Genomic DNA, 21,524 nt, shown 5'->3' on the forward strand with positions numbered 1-21,524 from the left:
CCTGCAGAGCTCTTGTGCTGCCTGACAGCAGCTTTGGATTCCTACCCAGCTTTGTGCTAATGTTTTTTTTTTTTCTTCTCTCAGCTGGCTGTCAGCTGGCACCGTTTCGCCGTGGTTGCCCTTTCTTCTGCCGTGACGGTACGAGACAGATGGAAAGATTCCGTAGCGGCCTGCAAGTACAAGGTACGCCTACGACGTGTGTCTGCATTTTTCCAAAGGTACTTGCGGTATGGGCTTTAACGTTGAGAGTGTGCCAACTCTCCTTCTACTTTTTTTTACGTGAAATATTTTAACACAAATGCTAAAAATAAGTTCTGTTCCGGAGCATGTTACACCTATACAAAGTTTACTTCCCTCAGTTTATTTTCTCTTCCTGAAAGCATAATCTTCTGTTGCTGTGTGCTTGCTAGTAAACGATACTGTGAAAATAATTTTGTACTAAAAGAGGGAAGAAACTGTTCGTAAGAGTTCAGCTGTTCAGAAGAAACAGACTTTGTTTTCATGATAAAAGCTTTATGCTTTTACAGTCAATGATTTTTTTTTTTTTAAATATCTTATAGTAGTACTCAAAAACGTTACGGAGATAATTAGCATCTGTACTAAAAGCAATCAAGGTCAAAGAAGAGACGTGGACAAAACAGGACAAACGGGCGTCGCATCTGTGTGTTTTCCAGGCTTTCCCGGGAAGCATTAGCAGCCTTGTAACTAGTGACAGTGAGTCCTGAGGTGTTTTTGATGAGTTACTGCTTCAGTAATGTATTTTTTCCTTTAACCTACAGTGTGTAATTTTGACTTCAGTTGGAAAGAGATTTTCCAAAATGGAAGTCTTTCTCTCTCAAAGAAATTTTGTTTTATGAACTTCCCATCAGAGTGGATCTTCAGAGGTGATCGACTTGACAGTAGAAGTCATCAGTAATGAGACTTTTCACTCTCTTTAAAAAAAAAAAGAAAAAAAAAAAAAAGGTCAATTTCCTTCCAAAGACCCAAGCGCAGCCCATCTTCCTAAAGTTGATGGCATCACTGGTCTTTGGTTTCTCAGTTGTAACAGTCGAGATAACACGAAAACGTGTTGCTCTGCATGCTTCGGTACTGCCAAAAGCATTAGGGAATCCGCCAGTCCTTTTTGGTAGTCTGAGGTATTGCAGCACTGGGGATTTTACAAATTGACTTGCATTGTTTAAACTGCGACTGCCAAATAGCTGTAGTATGTGATTTGTTAGGTGTATGTAAGCAGTTTAGGTATTTTTCTAAATGTTTAAAAAGAGAGGCAACTGAATATTATGGGTTTTTTTTCCTGATGTTTTGACGGAGTGCTCTGAAGTACTTTCTTTCTGTCTGGCTTTCAATGGTGCGTTTCCCTGGCGGTTCAGTAGCACCTCTCTTGGGCAGCTCAGCTGGCCAGGTGTCCCTCCGCGTTCTGTAACACGCACAAAAAACCCTAGTCACGTTATAACTGTGTACTTTGGGGAGAGATGATTTAATGGTATGAATTCAGAGCTGTGCAAGTTAAGGTAATGGAAAAGGAAAATCAAATACTTTTACAGTACAAGTATTTTTATTGGATGTATATAAACATGGGCACACCTTTTTAGTGTAAAGTGAATTATTGAGATTTATTCTTTATTTTTCATTTTGCTGTTTGGAGTTTTCCACTTCACTTTCAGCTTTATTCACCAAACAAGCAAGATGCAAAGCAGCAGCAGGAGCGCAAGGGCTGTAGCTGTTGCGGTGGATCCGCAAGCGTAGATTCTGATTGCGTACGACCTCGTCCCGCAGCCTCCCAGGGTTATCTGCCTGCAGCAGTGCTGTAAGGAAGGGAGGAGACGTTTTCCAGCACCGGCAAGAGTGTTTACTTGTATGCTAAGAAGGTGTTCAGAATGGTATCGATTAGCGTAAATGCTGATTTTAAGCGTTCAAATCGCTCTTAACTTTTAAAGGAGGTGGTGTATTTCGAGCTGACCTGTTTGCCTGGAATCCTGCTTTAGCTCAGCGACTCTTCTTGTGCACCCCCAGCCTCTGCTGGCAGGGCGGTATGAGAAGCTGGAAGGTCCTTGACTTAGTATAAACACTGCTTAGCAACAACTACAGCATCGGTGTGTTGTCAACATTATTCTCATCCTAACTCCAAAATGGCCCTGTACCAGCTACTCAGAAGAAAATGAACTTTATTCCAGCCGAAACCAGGACAACCCCAAACCCTCTGATTCTGGGACTGCAACGGAAAAAACCAAACGACTTTGGGACTCCTGGGAAAGCCAAATCCGCCTGGATTTGTGCAGCTGGAAAGCAAAAAACCCACCCCATTTTCATGCACAAACCCACAACCAAAAGATCACCCCTTTTTACGTTGTGGAAAAGCACTGAAACACACCCCAAACTGAGTATTTTGAAAAAGCAAGAAACTCCCCAGTTTGGGGAAGATTGGGGGTGAAGCAGAGGCAGTTTGAGGGGCGTTGCTGGGGGTCCTCCCAGCGTGGATGATCTGGTGTGGATGCTCTGTTGCGGGTTATCCCAGGTGAGTTACCTGCTGTGGATCATCCTGGGTGGACTCCCTGGGGTAGGTCATCCCCACCCATGTCCCCCCATGCACCTCTGTACCCTCACCTACCCTCTCCCCGGCGTGTGTTTCTCCCCCCTATATGCCCCCCGCTGCTCCAGCCCGCCCCCTTCACCCATTCGAGTTTTTAACCCACGCGAGTTGTTTCCCCCCGCATCCCCTGCTCTTCTATCTCCTGTCCCGTTTCCCCCCGCATGCCCTGCTCTTCTATCTCCTGTCCCCTCCCCCAGATTCCTTTCCCTCCTCCATATTCCACACCCCCCCATCATCCGTCAGGCTCCAGACCCCTGGCATGCTGCCTGCACCCCATTCTCTGTCATTTTTTTTTTCTTCTTTTCTTTACAAGTTGTTGTTGTTTCTTTTAAATGATTAAACTGTTTTCGTTTCAAGCCATGAGTTTTCTCGCTTTTGCCCTTCCGATTGTCTCCCCGTCCCACTGGGGGCGGGGGAGCGAGTGAGCGGTCGCGTGGGGCTTTGTTGCTGGCTGGCGTTAAACCACGACACGAGGTGAGTTGCAAGCCCTGCCTGGCTAATGCTGGAGGCTCTCTATGTTCCTCCTGCTATCTTGACGGGCCGTCCTTGTTCTTCATTGCCGCTTTATAGCGAGCGCCTCTCGCTATAGTAGTAGGCAGTAGTACTGGGGCCGCGCAGGTACTGCGTGTTGCAGGCAGCAAAGGGCAATTGTGACGCTCGCTGGCGGGAGCGGCAAGGAGTGCGGAGCCACGCTCCTGTAGGGAGCAAAGATGGAACCTCGAGGGCTCTACGGTTGTCTGCTGAGGTCTGCTAATATCCCGACACGCCTCTTTGCTTTCCCTGCTTCACGTCGCATTACTTTGCGCGCCGGAGGGCGGGGCGGTAAGTAACACCGTGCAGCGTGTCTTCGATCCGAGACAAGCCCCGCACAAGAAGCCTTGCGTGCGTGCAGGATTAGGAGAGCAGAGTTCCGATAGCACGGAGGTGAGGAAAGGTGCGCCCACCCCAACCGAGCCCCAGGGTCACCAGGGTATCGCTCGCTTGCAGGTGGGCCGCTCGCATCTGGTGCGCTGGGACGCGGCGTTTCCTGCTGGACAGAGCTGCCCCTCTGGCACAGAGCAGCTTTGGGTCTCTTGTGGCCTGCCTCCAGGCTGTCACCTGAACCAGGCGTTATGTTTTTGTTTTTTTTTTTTAAATCTCTCGCCAGCAGCTGTTGACTGGCTGCTTTCACTCCCGCAACCCTGATGCCACATGCAGAGGGATACAGCAGTCCCTGGGGCTTGCTCCAGGGGACCACCCCCCCCTCCCCCCTGCCGTTTGCAGGTCCCTGTGCTGCTTCTCCTCTCTAGATGATGGGGTGGGGGGGCAGGGACAGAAGCGACCACCCGAATTGTCTGTTGTTTGCACTTGACTGCTGTAAACGCTCCAGCCACTCGGGTGCTTTTTGGAACGGAGGCGATGAAGATGACTGCCCGGGCTGCGAGTGGGGAAAGGGCAGGGCAATGTAAGCCCTGTGCCCCCAGTAAGTAGCTGGCGCCTGTGGCTGGTCTCTACTGGGCTGAGCTGTCAGTCATCCCTCATCCAGCTGCTGCTCAGAAGAGGATGGTTACGGGGATGCGGATGCTGCTGCCCGGTGACCGAAGGTGGGAACTGGCGTTGGGGAGGGGCGCATGCGCGGTGGCGTGTGTCGGTGGGCTCCAGCTGTTGCCGGGCAACCAAGATGCGGTACAGCAGCTCGACAGCTGCGCATGCGTGGCGGCGCGTTGACGGTGCTCGACGCTGTTGCCGGGCAACCAAACCGCTTTACGGCAGCTCGGCAAGGGAGCATGCGCGCTGCGCCTTTTACGGCGCTGGCCGCTGTTGCCCGGCAACCAAAGCGCGACACGGCGCCTCCCCAACAGCGCATGCGTGACGGCGCGGTTTACGATGCTCCTGCTGTTGCCTGGCAACCAAAACGCTTTACGGCAGCTCAGCAAGGGCGCATGCGCGCTGCGCCTTTTACGGCGCTGGCCGCTGTTGCCCGGCAACCAAAGCGCGACATGGCGCCTACCCAACAGCGCATGCGTGACGGCACGGTTTACGGCGCTCCTTCTGTTGCTCGGCAACCAAACCCGTTACGGCAGCTCAGCAAGGGCGCATGCGCGTTGCGCCTTTTACGGCGCTAGCCGCTGTTGCCTGGCAACCAAAGCGCGACGCGGCGCATCCCCAAGAGCGCATGCGTGACGGCACGGTTTACGGCGCTCCTTCTGTTGCTCGGCAACCAAAACGCTTTACGGCTGCTCGGAAAGGGCGCATGCGCCTTTGCCCGTTTACCGCGCTCGCTGCTGTTGCCCGGCAACCAAAGCGCGACACGACGCCTCTGCAATCGCGCATGCGTGGCGGTGCGGTTTACGGCCCCTCCTGTTGCCTAGCAACCAAAACGTGTTACGGCAGATCGGCAACCGCGCATGTGCCTTGGCGCGTTTACGACACTGGCCACTGTTGCCTGGCAACCAAAGCGCGACACGACGCCTCGGCAAACGCGCATGCGCGGCGTCGCGGTTTACGGCGCTCCTGCTGTCGCCTGGCAACCAAAACGCGGGCAGCCGCTCGGAGCCGCGCATGCGCGGTGGCGGCGCGTTTCGCCAGCGCTCTCTTCCGCCACCTATTGAACAGACTTCGGTACTGCAGCTGCGGTGCCGCCCGTGCGCGCTGCCGCCTTGTGCCAAGCGCTCGCCGCTGCCACCTCGCGGCCAATGTTCGGTACTGCAGCTCGGAGGCTGCGAGGGCGCGGGGCTGCCGCTGTCCTGCACCTGCCGTCCGACGGTAACGGCAGTGCGGCACCGGCGGCAGGTGCCGCCGCGCTCGTTGCTTCCTCCCGGTGAGGAAACGCCGCCGGCGAGGAAAGCTTGCACGGGCTGTCTCTGCCTGGCCTCCCTCTCCCCGCGGCGCGGGAGCACGAAGGGACAGGCGGGGCGCTTACCGGCTGCGGGCAGGAGCTGCTGCGGCTGAAGCTGGAGAGGCCACAGAAAGGTAGAGAAGAAGAAATGGAAGGCTGGCCGGCCAGCAGCTGCCCCCCGCTGCAGGCAAGAGAGAGCCTGCCTCTCCGCGTGTGGAAGGATCCCTCTTCGTAGTCCGCAGCAGGCCAGACCGCCCAGGTGCACCGCAGGGTCCGTACGCAGCACCGACGGTGCCGTACGGCCACGTAGCGTGCGAGCGAGCGAGGCTCCGTGCCTAGGAGGCCTCGTCCTGCAAGACCTATGAGACGCGTGTTCTCCTAGGGGGAGGACGGCCGCGCTGCCGGAGTTACAGAAGAGGAGGGGAGCGGGAGAGGAGCAGAAAGAAGCGTCTGAACTGGCAAATTCTCCTGGCAGTGCCAAGAACAAGAGCTGTGGCGAGCCCCGGGCCCTCGGGGCCCTGCCTCCCCTCTTCCGCGTTCTGGTCCCTCCCTGCCCCTCCCCTGGGCCCCTCTCTTTCCCACACCGCTGCCTTTTTTTTTTTTTCTTTTTCCTTTCCTCCCTTGTACCCCTGATACGGAAAAGCCGGTCGAAGAAACTCCCTAAGACTCGTTTTGGAGTTTTAGAAAGCAGGCGTTCTTCATTGCAGCGCTGGATGCACGGGGGATAGTTGCACCTAGCGTGCATGCCACAGCTTTAGCACAAACAGGTTATACAGAATAACTAATTGCATGTTAATCAGATTAGTATACATATACGTAAAAACGATGGCAACCGATTATCGTAGTACTGCCTACATCCGATCGCGCGCCGTGAAGGATCCATTTGAGACGAAGGGCTGCTTTTGCAACCACCGACCCATTGGAAGTTCTTGCTGGCTGTCCCCGAAGTCTTTATTCTTGTCCTTGTTCTTTGATCTTGAAGCTTAACGCAGTTTCAATCACCTGTGGTCAGTTTCAGCATTGTTCTCATCTAGCGTACAGGAACATCTAGTCATAAGAGCAAAGAACTGCAAAACTTAGGAGTACCTACCTCTGCTAGTTAATTGCTTGGCTATACTTTTGTCTATTGTTTCAGTCGTAGTGTTAGTATAAGATTTCTAATAATTATTTACCAAATCTCACTTTTGCAGTCACCTAGCAGCAAACCAGTTTCCACAGCTGGTACAAAATATTAAAACCATCCCAATATTTAGACGTGCCACACAGAATGTATGGAAATAGGCTATCAGAGGTGTCCGAGGGGCAGGGGGGGCGCCGGGGGGCGCCCCGAGACCCGGAGCAGACTCGCTGGCAGGACTCGATAGGCACGCGACTGACTGAATAAACGCTGGCCGCCCGTCCCCTTTGCCCTCCGGGCTGCGTTTGCGCTCCCTTTGCACGAGGCGAGGGGCCGTGAGGGAGCCCAGGGGAGGAGGAGGTGAGGCGCTGGGGGGGGGTCGGGCCGTGCACCCCCCCCCCCCCTCCCCCCGTTCCTGCTGGGCTCCAGCTGTTGCAAATATTCTGGTAAAGAAATCAAAATTTAATCCCATAGAAGAGTTAGGTTTGATTAAGAAGTAAAATTGTGAAGCATAACGTATAGGATCGTTAAGTTTGAAACGTAGCCATAGAAACTTTAGGAACTGTGTTCGCGTGACTCTAGGAACCTTAATATTGTTAAAGTTTGAAATAGCTAACCCTAGAAACCTCACCAGGAAGTTACTGGTTTTTCTACGTTCTGTTTCAGGAAACTAAGGAAACCGTCATGGACACCAGTTTGCTGCTTGGAAACCCCCTTACCCTTCCCATCTCGATTTGAGTATCGAAGATTCCAGTCAGCAGAGCTAAGTGTAACTGGCCAATGATTGTTTTTAAATAAGAACATTGATAAGGTTATATAATCAAAGGACCGATCATTATAAAGGTTAAATTTAAGAACGAGCAGAGTATGCATTTTTACGGAAGGAGCTTAGGTAACAATGACCTGACAAGAAAAGCCTGTAAAAACGGATGGATTTTGATACTAAGCGGGACACGCCTTCGGAGGAGCGATCCCCCGTGTCCCCAGCGCTGCGATAAACAAAGTGCCTGCTTCTTAACTTCACGTTGGTGTTAAGGAGTTTTATTCCGGATTTCGGTAACGGTTTCGGCGACCCAGATGGGACCTTGCGAGTGAGACCGGACGAGATCGAGCGTCGATCGAACTCCGGCCGGCACCGAGGTATTCTCGGGGAGAACCATCACCCTCGACTCGCAAAGCTCCTCGCAGCGTTGCCTGGAAAAAAGGTAAGGCGCTGCTTCTTTGGAATTGGTTTGGAAAGCCTGCCCGTGAGGCGCGGCGAAAGCTTCGCAGGGTTGGGGCTTGGAGGGTACCCGTCTGCAGCGGAAGCCTAGGCGTCTGCCCGTAAGTCATAAGCGAAAGCTATTGCTGGGTTGGACTTTGTGTATTATTTGGGACAATTGTCATTTGCATTTGTTTGGTATTTGGTACTTGAATGTATATAAGTATAATGGCATTAGCAAAATTGTTTAAGAATAAGAGTGCAGGAAATAGAACTGCTGAAGAAAAGTTACCAAAAACATCACCGTTGGGACGTTTATTGGCACATTGGGGTGAATTGCAGGAAAAATGGTAAACAAACAGAACTTGGAGTTACCATATTATATTGCAGTTCCTGTTGTTTTGTAGGAGAGAGAGTAAATGGAATAAAGTGCCATATGTAGATTTGTTCTTTTTAAGTGAACGTATCTGACGGGGACCGGAGGGGAGTCTCCCAGCAGAACCTCTGGTTACAGCTAAACTGGGAGAACAGAAAATTGAATTTGAATTGACACTCGGGTCACCTTTTCAGTTTTAAATACCTTAGAGGGAGAGTTAAGTTTTGAAGAAATTGGTGGTGTCGGTGCAACAAGTGAACGAGAAACTAGACCCTTCTTTAAATCTTTAACAATGAAATTAGGAAAGCAACGGGTCACTCAGCAGTTTTTGTTATGTGCCAAATTCTCCTAAAATCCTGTTAAGGAGAGATCTATCTGAGAACTTAGAGGCAGAAATTAAATTTAAAAATGGAGAGATTAAAACTTTAATTCCAGAAACTAAACGTATCGAAGCAGTGGCTTTGTTGTTAACAGGACGCTTACCGACAGCGGAAGATTATACCAGTCAAAGTCTAATGCTGTAATTCCAATCGTCTGGACTGGGAAGCTCCCGGTAAATCCAAAAAGCAGAACCTGTGAGAGTTGATTTAAAGCCAGGATCGAATCCGGTAAGAATTAAACGATACCCCCTAAAACCGGAAAGTCGGAAAGGGTTAGTAATGGTAATACAAAAATTTTTAAGATACAAATTGTTAATAGAATGTGAATCCAGATATAACACCCCCATCTCGCCTGTTAAAAGGCTAATGAAAAAGATGATAGATTAGTTCAAGACCTCCTCAGAGCAATAAATCAAATAGTACAAGATATTCATCCGGTAGTAGCAAATCCTTATGCTTTGTTAACAACCCTAACGGAGAAACAAGAATGGTTCACAGTGTTAGAGGGAAAAGATGCCTTTTTCCGTATTCCCTTGGATCCTGATAGTCAAGAGGTTTTTGCTTTGGAATGGGAAAATCCTGAGACTGGGAGAAAAACCACAATATACGTGGACAGTCTTGCCTCAAGGCTTTAAGAATAGTCTTACCGTGTTTGGAAGTCAATTGGCACGAGAAGTAGGGATTTGGCAGAAAGAAAATAATCAAGAAATCTTGCTGAAATATATGGATGATCTGTTAAGTGTAGCTGAGACGGAAGAACGATGCACAAAGTTAACTATTAACTTTTTGAACTTTTGGGGAATCGGTGGATATCGAGTGTCAAAAGAAAAAAACCAGATAACCCAGAAAGAAGAAACTTATTTAAATGAGTTTTAAAATCCTAAAAGGACAGAGACAATTGGGAACTGAGAGAAAAGAGGCAATTTGTCGTCTCCCCGAACCTAAGACTAAAAAAATGAATGACGAGCATTTCCGGGAATGGTTGAGTGGTGTCACCTGTAGATTATAAATTGTGGCTTGCTGGCCCGACCTTTATAGGAGCAGCTCAAAACCTCAAACAACGGATCGTACCGATGCCGAGAAAGCTACTTTCCAAGAATGGAAACAGGCTGTAATCGGGGTGCCAGCCCTAGGCCTGCCAGATCTCACAAAGACACTTGAACTTTTTGCTCGTGAAAGAAAAGGTATAGCTCTGGGTATCCTGGCGCAATATTTAGGGCCAAGTGGGCGAGCTGTGGCCTACTTCTCGAAGCGATTAGGTAATGTGAGTCTGGGATGCTCTGGTCGTCCGAGAGCCGTCGCTGCAACTGTGCTACTGATCCAGGAAGCTCGTAAGTTCACCTGAGGACAAAGGATTAGAGGACAAAGGATTACTGTACGTTTCCCATACGATAACTGTTGTGCTAAAACAGAAAGGGGGGCATTGGTTATCCCCTAGCAGGATGCTGAAATACCAAGTGGCGTTGCTGGAACAAGATGATGTTTACCTAAAAACTACTACCGCCGTTAACCCTGTTGCGTTTTCAACAACTGATCAAGTTAAAGGAGAACTGGAACGTGACTGCTTGCAGACAATCGAAAGAGTTTACTCCGGCTGACTGGATCTCTGAGATGTGCCGCTAGAAGAAACAGATTGGGAACTATATGCCGACGGAAGCGGTTCCGTCTGTGAAGGAAAACGTTTATCAAGACAGACAGTAACTACCGAGGAGGTAATTGCGTTGCCAACTTTGCCTTCGACGATATCTGCCCAAAAGGCTGAATCGATAGCTCTTCTTCGAGCTCTGGAACCAAGTCAAGGAAAGCGAGTCAACACTTGGACAGACTCAAAGTACGCTTTTGGAGTAGTACGTGCACATGGAGCGATACGGAGAGAAAGAGGACCGTTATCTGCACGAGGAACCACCATTCAGCACGCAGAACAAACACCGAAATTGTTAGACACCATTCAAAAACCAACAGCAGTCACGATAATGCACTGTAAAGCACATCAGTTAGGTAAGACCGGTCCGAACGCAGGTAACCGACTGGCTGATAAAGCTGCTAAAGAGGCTGCGGAAAAAGGCATCCTAGCACTAGTTCCAGAGAAAAGTATAAAATTGCCTAAAGAAACTCCAAATTATAACGAAAAAGATGAAGAATTAATTATTAGATCGCAGGCTAACAAAATGAAACAGGATAGGCTGTAACACCGACAGGTCAAATAATAGTCCCACCCACAATAATAAGAGAAATTGCCCGAGCTGAACATCACAAAGTATACTGGGGAACAGAAAGTGAAATATGTCAAAGATTGTTTAAACAATTAGAAGCGGATGTGAAATTTATATATAAAAATATCCCCGAATCAGTACTAAGATCATCTTTGGGATTATGAAATAAGGAAAATTTTTAGGAGAATATTAGCAAATTGATTTTATAGAATTGCCTTGAAAAGAAGGATCTATCCTAGTTTTAGTTGCTATCTTTACTGGGTGGCCCGAGGCTTTCCCTTGTCGCACCAACAAAGCAAGGGAAGTACTCAAAGTCTTGCTCAAAGAGATAATACCAAAATATGGGGTGCCTGTAGGAATGTCATCTGACAATGGCCCTCATTTTATAGCAAAGATTGTGAGACAAGTTGAGCAAAGTATTATCTATAGATTGAGACTATCACACCCCATATAGACCACAAGCAAGTGGGGGGGCGGGGGGGGGGGGCAGAGAGAGGGGGGCGGAGAGAGAGAGAGAGATTGAGAATGAACTATACCCTTAAGCAACAGTCGAGTAAAATTTGTCAGGAAACCTCACTCCTCACATGGGTTAAAGCATTACCCATGGCTCTATTAAGAATCAGAGTATAGCCAGGAGAGAAAGAAAATTTAAGTCATTATGAAATGTTGTATGAAAGACCATATCAAGAGTCCTGTGTTCTGAGTATCTTGAGTGCCTTTGGAGATATGTTTTTAAAAGGTGTTATGATTTCTTTAAGCAATTCTTTTCAAGAGCTTTGTCAGTATGTCTCCACAGCTGGACCCTTAGAATTGGACGTAGCAGCGCATCCCTTCCGACCAGGAGATTGAATATCTATAAAATCACTGAGAAGCGGAAAGGACCGTCTCGAGTCATTTTAACAACCCTTATAGCAGTAAAGGTCTGGGAGAAGAACCTTGACTTCATTATTCAAGAATAAAGAAAGCACCAACAAGAAACCGGAAGTCTAAAGAAACTGGCCCTTTCAAACTGAAAATCTATAAGTAAGTTTCACATTATCTGTTTGGGAAAACAGCTGTGTAAAGTTGATAATATTGGGGTTGCTCTTAGGAATATTGTCGAGGGCAATAATCTTTTTGTGTTTAGAGGGCGTATGCATTTTTTTTGAGGGGTTCTAAACATGAGATAAACAAAATGAAACAATTATTGTTTGAGCTATTAATCTTGAGATTAACCGTTTTTGTAATTTGGATTAAAAAAAAAAAAATCTAGTTTTGTAACTGATTCAAAGTTTTGTAAAGACACAAAATTTAACCTCAGTAACAGCCTGCCTTCCGATTCCAAAGTCAGATGAAAATCTAGTTCCGTGGAGAATACTGACATTGAATTTAACCAAAACTTGAGAAAAGATGCAGAACAATGAGAATCATTTTAGCAAATTAAATGGGATGGATTTAAAAGGCAATTTTTTTTTTTTTTAATTTGAAAGAAGGAATTACAGCGTTGTGAATTATAACATTACCAAACCATCCACCTCATGGACAAAAGAATTCATTTAATCGCCCTTCGGGAGAAACTTGTACAAGCAGCCCTTGGGGCTGTCAGTTGCCAAAACCGTAGAGACAAGTGCAAAAAGGAACTTTGGATCATATTTAAAATATAAAACGATGTCTAGAATTTACTGGAGTTCCAGGATCCTTGTTCGAGCCACCCAGAGTCGGGACCATCTATGGAAATTTAGACTGGTTTAGACAACCAGAGAAAAATCACACATCCTAAACAGAGCTGAATGAAGGTTTATACTTGCAGCTCTTCTGACCCCAAACTCCAAAGACTTTCTCTAGTAGCTAAAGCTCTAAGATGGGGATGTATTTGTAGAAAGTATAATAATATTTGACATGATCTTTGGTCCCCTCTTCGGGACCAAACGGAAAAAATTTCGCTTGGAGTTGACTGTATTAAAGGACAGGTGAAAAGTTCAGGCTTAACTGTTTGGGTGACTAGTGACGATATATGATCCACTCACCTTTTCATGAAGGAGAAAGGCAAATCGTGGACTTTTAGACTTAATAACTCTATCCTCTCTCTGGAAGAAATCTCCCTTGTGGCCTCGCTGGTGGACCTGGGTAAATGGAAAAGATGATACCTGGCAATGGCCAAGTCTTAGAACTAAAATAAGAGGGGTATTAAAATCTGTATTTTGACCCCAGTTAACAGCTCTTCCCAATCAGCTGACTCTTGACATCTTTCATTCAATCAAGGAAGTGCCTGCTGCTTAAGTTCACATTGGTGTCGAGGAGTTTTGTTCCGGATTTGGGTACCACAGCTGCGGGCCGGGGCTGGAGGAGCCGCAGGTGCGGGCAGTGAGGCTGATGGGGACGGCCCCTCCCTGGCCAGGGGGGGCTGCCGGGGGAGGGGCCGGGGCGGGGCCGGTGGGAGCCCAGGCAGGAGCGGAGCGGCGGCCGGGGTGCGGCTGCCCCTCGGGAGAAGGTGAGCGGGGCCGGGCGCCCCTCGGACCGCGAACGTCGGAGGCGGGGGTGGCCCGGGGGGGGTGGGGGCCGCCGGTGCCGAGGCCGAGCCCTGGGGGCTCACAGGGGGGCTGGGAGCACGTGCGCGGGGGGGGGGGGGCTCACAGGGTGGCTGGGAGCGCGCGCGAGGGGGGGGGGCTCACAGGGCGGCTGGGAGCACGTGCGCGCGGGGGGGTGCTCACCGGGCCCCGTGGCGGGGCTGCGCAGTCGGCCGGCGGGTTCCGGGGAAAGCCCCGAGGAGGACGGCGGGGTCCGTGTGGGACGCACGGAGCGGCATCGGGGCCGCGCCGTGCCGAAGCGGCGGCGGGGGGTGCCGCGCCGTGCCGGAGCCGGGCGGCGAAAGCGCGCCGGAGCTGCCCGGAGCGGCGCTGGGGGCTCGGCGGGAACTGCGGCTGCGCCGGCGTGGGGGTGGGCGGAAACGGAAGCGGCGTCCCCTCGGGGTCCGGCAGCAGGGCAGGCTGCCTCCCGGGGCATGCCGGGAGCTGTAGTTTTCGCGGACTCGGCGGCCGGGCGGCAGCGTGGCTCTCGGGCGCGGCGTAGTCCTCGCTGCCGCCGCGGCCCCCGGAGTCCGACCAGGTCAGACGCAGGAGCGTTACCGGTTTCGTGTGGTTTTCCGCGGGCTTCCCGCTGCGCCCGCTCCCCGACCAGCCGTGCGGCCGCGCCTCCCGGGCGCATGCGCCGTCCTGCGCGTGGGGCAGCCCGGCGTTCCTTCGCCGGCTCTGACCCCTCCGGCGCACGCGCGGTCCCTGGGAGCAGCGTGGTGGCGCGCAGGGCGCGGGTCTCGGCGGCAGCGCGCGAGCGCCGGGACCGCGGGTGAGGCGAGCGATCCCCTCCGGCGGGGGCGGGGGCGGGGGGTGCCTCCTGCCCGCTGGCCGCGCGGGGCTGGCGGGACGGGAAGCTGCGAAGCGGCCGCCGCGGCAGGCTCCCGGTCCGCCGGAGGCGAGCCGGGCCAGGGCAGCGCCCGGCAGTTCCCCGAGAGCCGATAGAAGGGAAGAGGGGACGGAGGCGGGCACCCCCCAGGCGCGGCCAGCGGGCGCCTCCCCGAGTCGCCGGAGCTCCCCCGGCGCCTTCGCTCGGCCCGTGCGGCTGCCCCCAGCTCCAGCCCCTCCCCTGAAGCCTGCCTGTGCTGTAGCCGCAGGCAGCCCCCGAGCCCTGTCGTGAGGGCAGCAAGCTGGCCCTGCGATGTTCTTGAGTCTCCCTGAACGTGGGTGCCGTTAGCAGCGGCGCGGGGAACGAGCGGCGTCTGCGGAAGCCCCTGCGGAAGGAGGGGCTCCGGCCAGGGTCGAGCTACGGTAATAAGGGTGGCTGCTGCCTCTTTCCCTCTCCCAGAGGTCACGCTGTGAGTGCGGTTGTCCGTTCGTCCCCGGGGATGCCGTTGACTGCAGCAGCCTCAGGCTTGCGTGGGCTGTCTCTGCCTGGCCTCCCTCTCCTCGCGGCACGGGAGCACAGAGGGACAGGCGGAGCGCTTACTGGCTGTGGACGGGAGCTGCTGAAGCTGGAGAGGCCACAGAAAGGTAAAGAAGAAGAAACGGAAGGCCATCTGGCTGGCAGCTGCCTCCCGCTGCAGCCAAGAGAGAGCCTGCCTCTCTGGGTGTGGGAGGATCCCGCCTCGTAGTCCACAGCAGGTCAGACCGCCAGGGTCTGTATGCATGACCAGCAGCGCGGTACGGCCACGTAGTGAGCGAGCGAGCGAGCGAGGCTACGTGTCTAGGAGGCCTCATCTCGTAAGAGCTGTGAGGCGCTCGCGTGTTCCGTTATGTGGAGGACAGCCAAGCGACTGGAGTTACAGAAGAGGAGGGGAGGAGAGAAGGAGAAAGAAGCGTCTGAACTGGCAAGGTCTCCTGGCAGCTCCAAGAGCGAGAGCTGTGGTGAGTCCTGGGCCCTCGGGGCCCTGTCGCTCCTCTTGTGCCTCCCGGTCCCTCCCTCCCCCTCTCCTGACCCCCTCGCTTTCTCATGCTGCTGTGACGTTTGGTTTCTCTTTTTTCTTTTTTTTTAGTTTGCTTCCCTGTGCCTCCTCTCTTCTGTCTCTTCTCTTGTCCTGCTCCCTCTTCCTCCCCCCCTTCCTCTCTCTCTCTCTCATTCGACTGCCCCCCTTTCTTTTTCTCTTTGCGTTCTTGTCCTGCTCCCTCTCCCCCCCCGCCCCCATCCCCGTCTTTGTCCTGCAGCCAGTCGCTGTTTTTTCCTTTTCCATCTCCTTGTCCTGATCTGCATCCGCCTCTTTCCCTGCCTCCCAATTTCTCTGGCCTGTTCCCCTGGCGTTCTTTTCGTCTCTGCGCCTGTACGTGCCGCGCTGTGTCCCTGCCTTCCTATCTCTCTTCTTCCTACTTTCTGTTTCTCTGTCTGTCCCTTTGTCTTGCTCGCTGTTGCTGTTTATTTTTGTCATTCTGGATCTCGCTGTCCCCGTCCTCCTTCCTGTTCGTCTCTTACTCTCTGTGACCCTTTGTGCTGCTTCCTGCCCCTTTTTTAGTCACCCTCCCTCTGTCTGCAGGGCTCCTGATACCTCTCTTTCTAAGTTTCCCAACCCCCTGTGCTTCTCACGGTCTCTGTCTCTGTCAGTGTCTCTCTCTCTCCTTCTCATTGTTCTTGTCTGTCGCGCTGTCTTGCTTCCTGTCCCGTCGTTTCTCGCTGTATCCCTTTGTCCCGCTCCCTGCTCGTATTCGTATTCCTCTCTGTCCTGAGGACCGTCCCAGTTTTTTATCTCCGTCCTGCCGCTGTCCTGATTTTTCCTTCTCTGCCATGTTCCCTGTCCCTCTTTCTGTCCCTTTTCCTCTGTCCCTGCTGCTTATTTCTCCATCTCTGTCCAGACCCCTGTCCCTTCCCCCCCCCCGCCTTGCTGTCCCTCTGCCTTGCTTTCTTTCGCTACTTTTTCTGTCTGTCTTTCTCTGCCCCGTTCCCTCTCCCGCCCTTTCTAACTGTGTCCGCCTGTCCAGCTAGCCTAGCTGTCGCTTCTTTCTTTTTTCTGTTCCTCAGTACTTTTTCCTTTTTCCGTCTCTCTCTCCCACTGCCCATCGCAGTTGGTTTTTTCCCCTCCGATGCTGGCCTGCTCTTTGTCCCTTTTGTCTCTCTGTGTCCTTCTGTCATGCTCCCTGTGTCTATTTAATCCCTTCATCTCTGTCCTGCAGCCCGTCGCTATTTTTTTTTTCCCTCTTCCGTCCCTTTGTCCTGCTCCCCGTCCTTGTCTCTCTTTCCCTTGGTTCTGCCTCCCGTCCTTTTTTCCTTTCTTGCTCCATCTCTCTGTCCTGCTCCCTATCCCTCCCGCGCTCTCTCCGTTTCTGTGTCCTTCTCCTTGCCTTTCCCCACGGTCTCTGTCTTGTACCCTCTTTGGTTTTCTTGTTTTCTGGGTGGCTGGGCCCGGCTGCCCGCGGGGGTGCTTCGGCTGGGGGTTTGGGGTGGGGGCCTGGCCGTGCCGGTGGTGGCGGGGAAATAAAGCCTGAAACGGCAATCGTGAAGCGACGCCCTGCCTGTGCTGGGGCTGCCCCGCAGAGGCGTGGGGCCGGGCCCTCCGCAGGTCCCGAGCACTCCCCGAAACTACGTGTGGGGCCCCGGGGGTGCAGGGCTGTGGGGTGGCTACGCTCAGCGTCGCCCGTGGGCGCTGCAGGGTCAGAAACGGAGAACAAGTTTTCTGTTCCTGGGTCTTGACAAGAGGCTCGCGTGGCTGATGTGGGGGCTCGGAAACAGACCGAGCTGCGTGGCTTTGGGCCCAGAAACAGAGGTCCGGCCCTGCGTGTTTGGGCCTTGAGAACAGGTTCAGCAGCCGGGTTTTTTGGCTCCCAAATGGGCCCCGAGTCAGCTGGTGTGGGGGCCAAAAGCGGGAGCCGGCTTGGCTGGTTTTGCAGGCGGGTGGGAGGGTGTTGGGGGCTGCGGGGGGAAGCGGGGGGCGGGCAGGGTGCGTGGACCCTCCCCGGAGATGGGGGTCTGGTTGTGTCGGACGCCGAAGTTTGGGAGTCCGGCACGCAGCAGGCCGAACTCAACATCTGTGATGGTCTGTGGGGGGGAAAGGTGCTTTTCAGACCCCCCGTGCCCTCTTTGAGTCCAGCTCTTCTTTCTGCGCTGCTCAGAATAGTTGTTAGGTAATTAATCGTGCAAACTAACGAATATTTATTTGGCGTGTAACTCTGATGTTTAATCCTAATGCTCCAGTTTTGACAGCAGTTGATACACAACCTTATGGAAAGCCCAGACCGTTGCACGTAGCTGGAGCTTGTAAGGAGAAGCAGCTGAAATCAGCCGGAGCTTCAGTGCGGAGCTGGGGCTTCAACGAGCCAGAACTGTAGCAAGCGGGAGCTGGAACGAGGCGGGGTGTCCGCTGTCTGGAGCGTGCATTAGCCAGAGGCAAAAGTACCTGTGGCTGTAACGAGCAGGAGGCGCGATTAGCTGGAGCGTCTTTTCGCTGGAGCGTCCGTCGGCCGGACTGCGCTCCCAGCACGGCGGAAGAGCGGCCGGGCGCGGGCAGGGCTGTCCGCAGCAAGCAGCTCCGAGCAGCAGGGAGGTGAGTTGTCCTTCTGCCAGCGGGGAGCCCGGCCTCTTCCCTCGGGCATGCAATCCACGCCGCGCTCCTCTCTCTGCGTGGAGGGTCTCTCCCGGTCCGTTCCCGCGGGCAGAAGCGAGGTGGGGGTCCCCCGTCTCTCCTGGGGCAGCCCCCCCCGCGAGGGGGCGCGGGCGAGGTGTCGTCGTCCCCTCGGTACCGGGCAAAGGGGAGAGAAACCGGCCGGCGGGAGCTCCTGGGGTGCAGAGCCCTTCCGGCAGAATCCTCCCCTGTCTTTTTACCGTTGGCTGGGTGTGACAAGCAGGTTCATTTCTTTGTCTCCTCTTCTGCCAGCGTCACCTTCCGCATCACACAAAGAAAATCCTGCGTGGTCAATTCCGCTTGCTGCTCAGGTAATCGCACGTATCGGGCTGGGGGAGCGGAGAGAAACACTTGCGAGTTTGAGGGCGCTACAGATGCTCCACGTTAAACCCACAGAGAAGGCAAATTTGCTGCTAGTGCAGAAAAGGTGATGGAAAAATTGCTGTTAACAGATCGTGCCCTGTTCCTGAACTGGTCCCTTGATGTGTTTTTGTTTCAGGGGAAAGAATGAAATTTCCTGTCTGGTAAATTCAGAGCTGCCTGTTAGCTCCTTCAAGGTCGCGTGTTTCTCTTCTCTCTGTTCATACTGATTTGATGGGCAAGTTGGAAATAGCCTTTTACTTTTTTATGTATAAGTGAATTTTTAGGAATATGTGGTGTCCCTGTAGTTCAATTTTGAGCACCTAGATGCCAGTAGAAATGTAATGAGCGAAACATGAGGGGAACTGGTACTTAAACTTGATTTTTATTTGGGGTTTTTTTTTTTCCTTCCCCATTAAGAGTGTTGATGGCATGTTGTCCCGTGGGACAATCCCCATTCCGTTCAGCGGAGTCTTCAGTCTAGGACTTTTAAGTAAACAAGTTTGTCCTTCCAAAAAGGGCCTAGTCATTCCTAGGACCGAGGCATAGAGTTGGAGAGTCGCTTAAGTACGTGATCGGAATTAAAGCCAACTTTCAGTTGATGTTGCTGCTGTTGGTCTTTGCTTTCATTGACTTCTCCACCACTCCCTCGTGGTTGGGAGCTCTGAATCGTAATGTTTTTCGGTCTCTAACGCATTTCCACCCCCACCCCCCAAAAAAAGGAGAGGCAGTGTCTAAAAGTTAATTAGTTTCCTCACAAATGCATGAGTAAATAAAATTTGAGTTATGATGATTAAAACCATATAAATGACACCAGTCTTGCAGATCTGGACTATTTCTGAACAGGCATTCAGCGCACACGGAAGTCGTCAGGGTACGGATCACCTGCGCTTCATGCTCTGACAAGACAAAATGCTGAGGCAGGGATGAGCTCTGAAAGAAGAAGAAGAAAAAAAAAAAAAAGAAGGCTACAGGGTCACGGTTTTGTTTTGTTGTTGTTTGATTTTAGAGAGTGCAATATTGACTGGTGCCAGCCTGCAGAGCTCTTGTGCTGCCTGACAGCAGCTTTGGATTCCTACCCAGCTTTGTGCTAATGTTTTTTTTTTTTCTTCTCTCAGCTGGCTGTCAGCTGGCACCGTTTCGCCGTGGTTGCCCTTTCTTCTGCCGTGACGGTACGAGACAGATGGAAAGATTCCGTAGCGGCCTGCAAGTACAAGGTACGCCTACGACGTGTGTCTGCATTTTTCCAAAGGTACTTGCGGTATGGGCTTTAACGTTGAGAGTGTGCCAACTCTCCTTCTACTTTTTTTTACGTGAAATATTTTAACACAAATGCTAAAAATAAGTTCTGTTCCGGAGCATGTTACACCTATACAAAGTTTACTTCCCTCAGTTTATTTTCTCTTCCTGAAAGCATAATCTTCTGTTGCTGTGTGCTTGCTAGTAAACGATACTGTGAAAATAATTTTGTACTAAAAGAGGGAAGAAACTGTTCGTAAGAGTTCAGCTGTTCAGAAGAAACAGACTTTGTTTTCATGATAAAAGCTTTATGCTTTTACAGTCAATGATTTTTTTTTTTTTAAATATCTTATAGTAGTACTCAAAAACGTTACGGAGATAATTAGCATCTGTACTAAAAGCAATCAAGGTCAAAGAAGAGACGTGGACAAAACAGGACAAACGGGCGTCGCATCTGTGTGTTTTCCAGGCTTTCCCGGGAAGCATTAGCAGCCTTGTAACTAGTGACAGTGAGTCCTGAGGTGTTTTTGATGAGTTACTGCTTCAGTAATGTATTTTTTCCTTTAACCTACAGTGTGTAATTTTGACTTCAGTTGGAAAGAGATTTTCCAAAATGGAAGTCTTTCTCTCTCAAAGAAATTTTGTTTTATGAACTTCCCATCAGAGTGGATCTTCAGAGGTGATCGACTTGACAGTAGAAGTCATCAGTAATGAGACTTTTCACTCTCTTTAAAAAAAAAAAGAAAAAAAAAAAAAGGTCAATTTCCTTCCAAAGACCCAAGCGCAGCCCATCTTCCTAAAGTTGATGGCATCACTGGTCTTTGGTTTCTCAGTTGTAACAGTCGAGATAACACGAAAACGTGTTGCTCTGCATGCTTCGGTACTGCCAAAAGCATTAGGGAATCCGCCAGTCCTTTTTGGTAGTCTGAGGTATTGCAGCACTGGGGATTTTACAAATTGACTTGCATTGTTTAAACTGCGACTGCCAAATAGCTGTAGTATGTGATTTGTTAGGTGTATGTAAGCAGTTTAGGTATTTTTCTAAATGTTTAAAAAGAGAGGCAACTGAATATTATGGGTTTTTTTTCCTGATGTTTTGACGGAGTGCTCTGAAGTACTTTCTTTCTGTCTGGCTTTCAATGGTGCGTTTCCCTGGCGGTTCAGTAGCACCTCTCTTGGGCAGCTCAGCTGGCCAGGTGTCCCTCCGCGTTCTGTAACACGCACAAAAAACCCTAGTCACGTTATAACTGTGTACTTTGGGGAGAGATGATTTAATGGTATGAATTCAGAGCTGTGCAAGTTAAGGTAATGGAAAAGGAAAATCAAATACTTTTACAGTACAAGTATTTTTATTGGATGTATATAAACATGGGCACACCTTTTTAGTGTAAAGTGAATTATTGAGATTTATTCTTTATTTTTCATTTTGCTGTTTGGAGTTTTCCACTTCACTTTCAGCTTTATTCACCAAACAAGCAAGATGCAAAGCAGCAGCAGGAGCGCAAGGGCTGTAGCTGTTGCGGTGGATCCGCAAGCGTAGATTCTGATTGCGTACGACCTCGTCCCGCAGCCTCCCAGGGTTATCTGCCTGCAGCAGTGCTGTAAGGAAGGGAGGAGACGTTTTCCAGCACCGGCAAGAGTGTTTACTTGTATGCTAAGAAGGTGTTCAGAATGGTATCGATTAGCGTAAATGCTGATTTTAAGCGTTCAAATCGCTCTTAACTTTTAAAGGAGGTGGTGTATTTCGAGCTGACCTGTTTGCCTGGAATCCTGCTTTAGCTCAGCGACTCTTCTTGTGCACCCCCAGCCTCTGCTGGCAGGGCGGTATGAGAAGCTGGAAGGTCCTTGACTTAGTATAAACACTGCTTAGCAACAACTACAGCATCGGTGTGTTGTCAACATTATTCTCATCCTAACTCCAAAATGGCCCTGTACCAGCTACTCAGAAGAAAATGAACTTTATTCCAGCCGAAACCAGGACAACCCCAAACCCTCTGATTCTGGGACTGCAACGGAAAAAACCAAACGACTTTGGGACTCCTGGGAAAGCCAAATCCGCCTGGATTTGTGCAGCTGGAAAGCAAAAAACCCACCCCATTTTCATGCACAAACCCACAACCAAAAGATCACCCCTTTTTACGTTGTGGAAAAGCAC

Source organism: Haliaeetus albicilla, chromosome 6, assembly GCF_947461875.1.
Source record: "Haliaeetus albicilla chromosome 6, bHalAlb1.1, whole genome shotgun sequence".
In the NCBI taxonomy this organism is placed as follows: Eukaryota; Metazoa; Chordata; class Aves; order Accipitriformes; family Accipitridae; genus Haliaeetus; species Haliaeetus albicilla.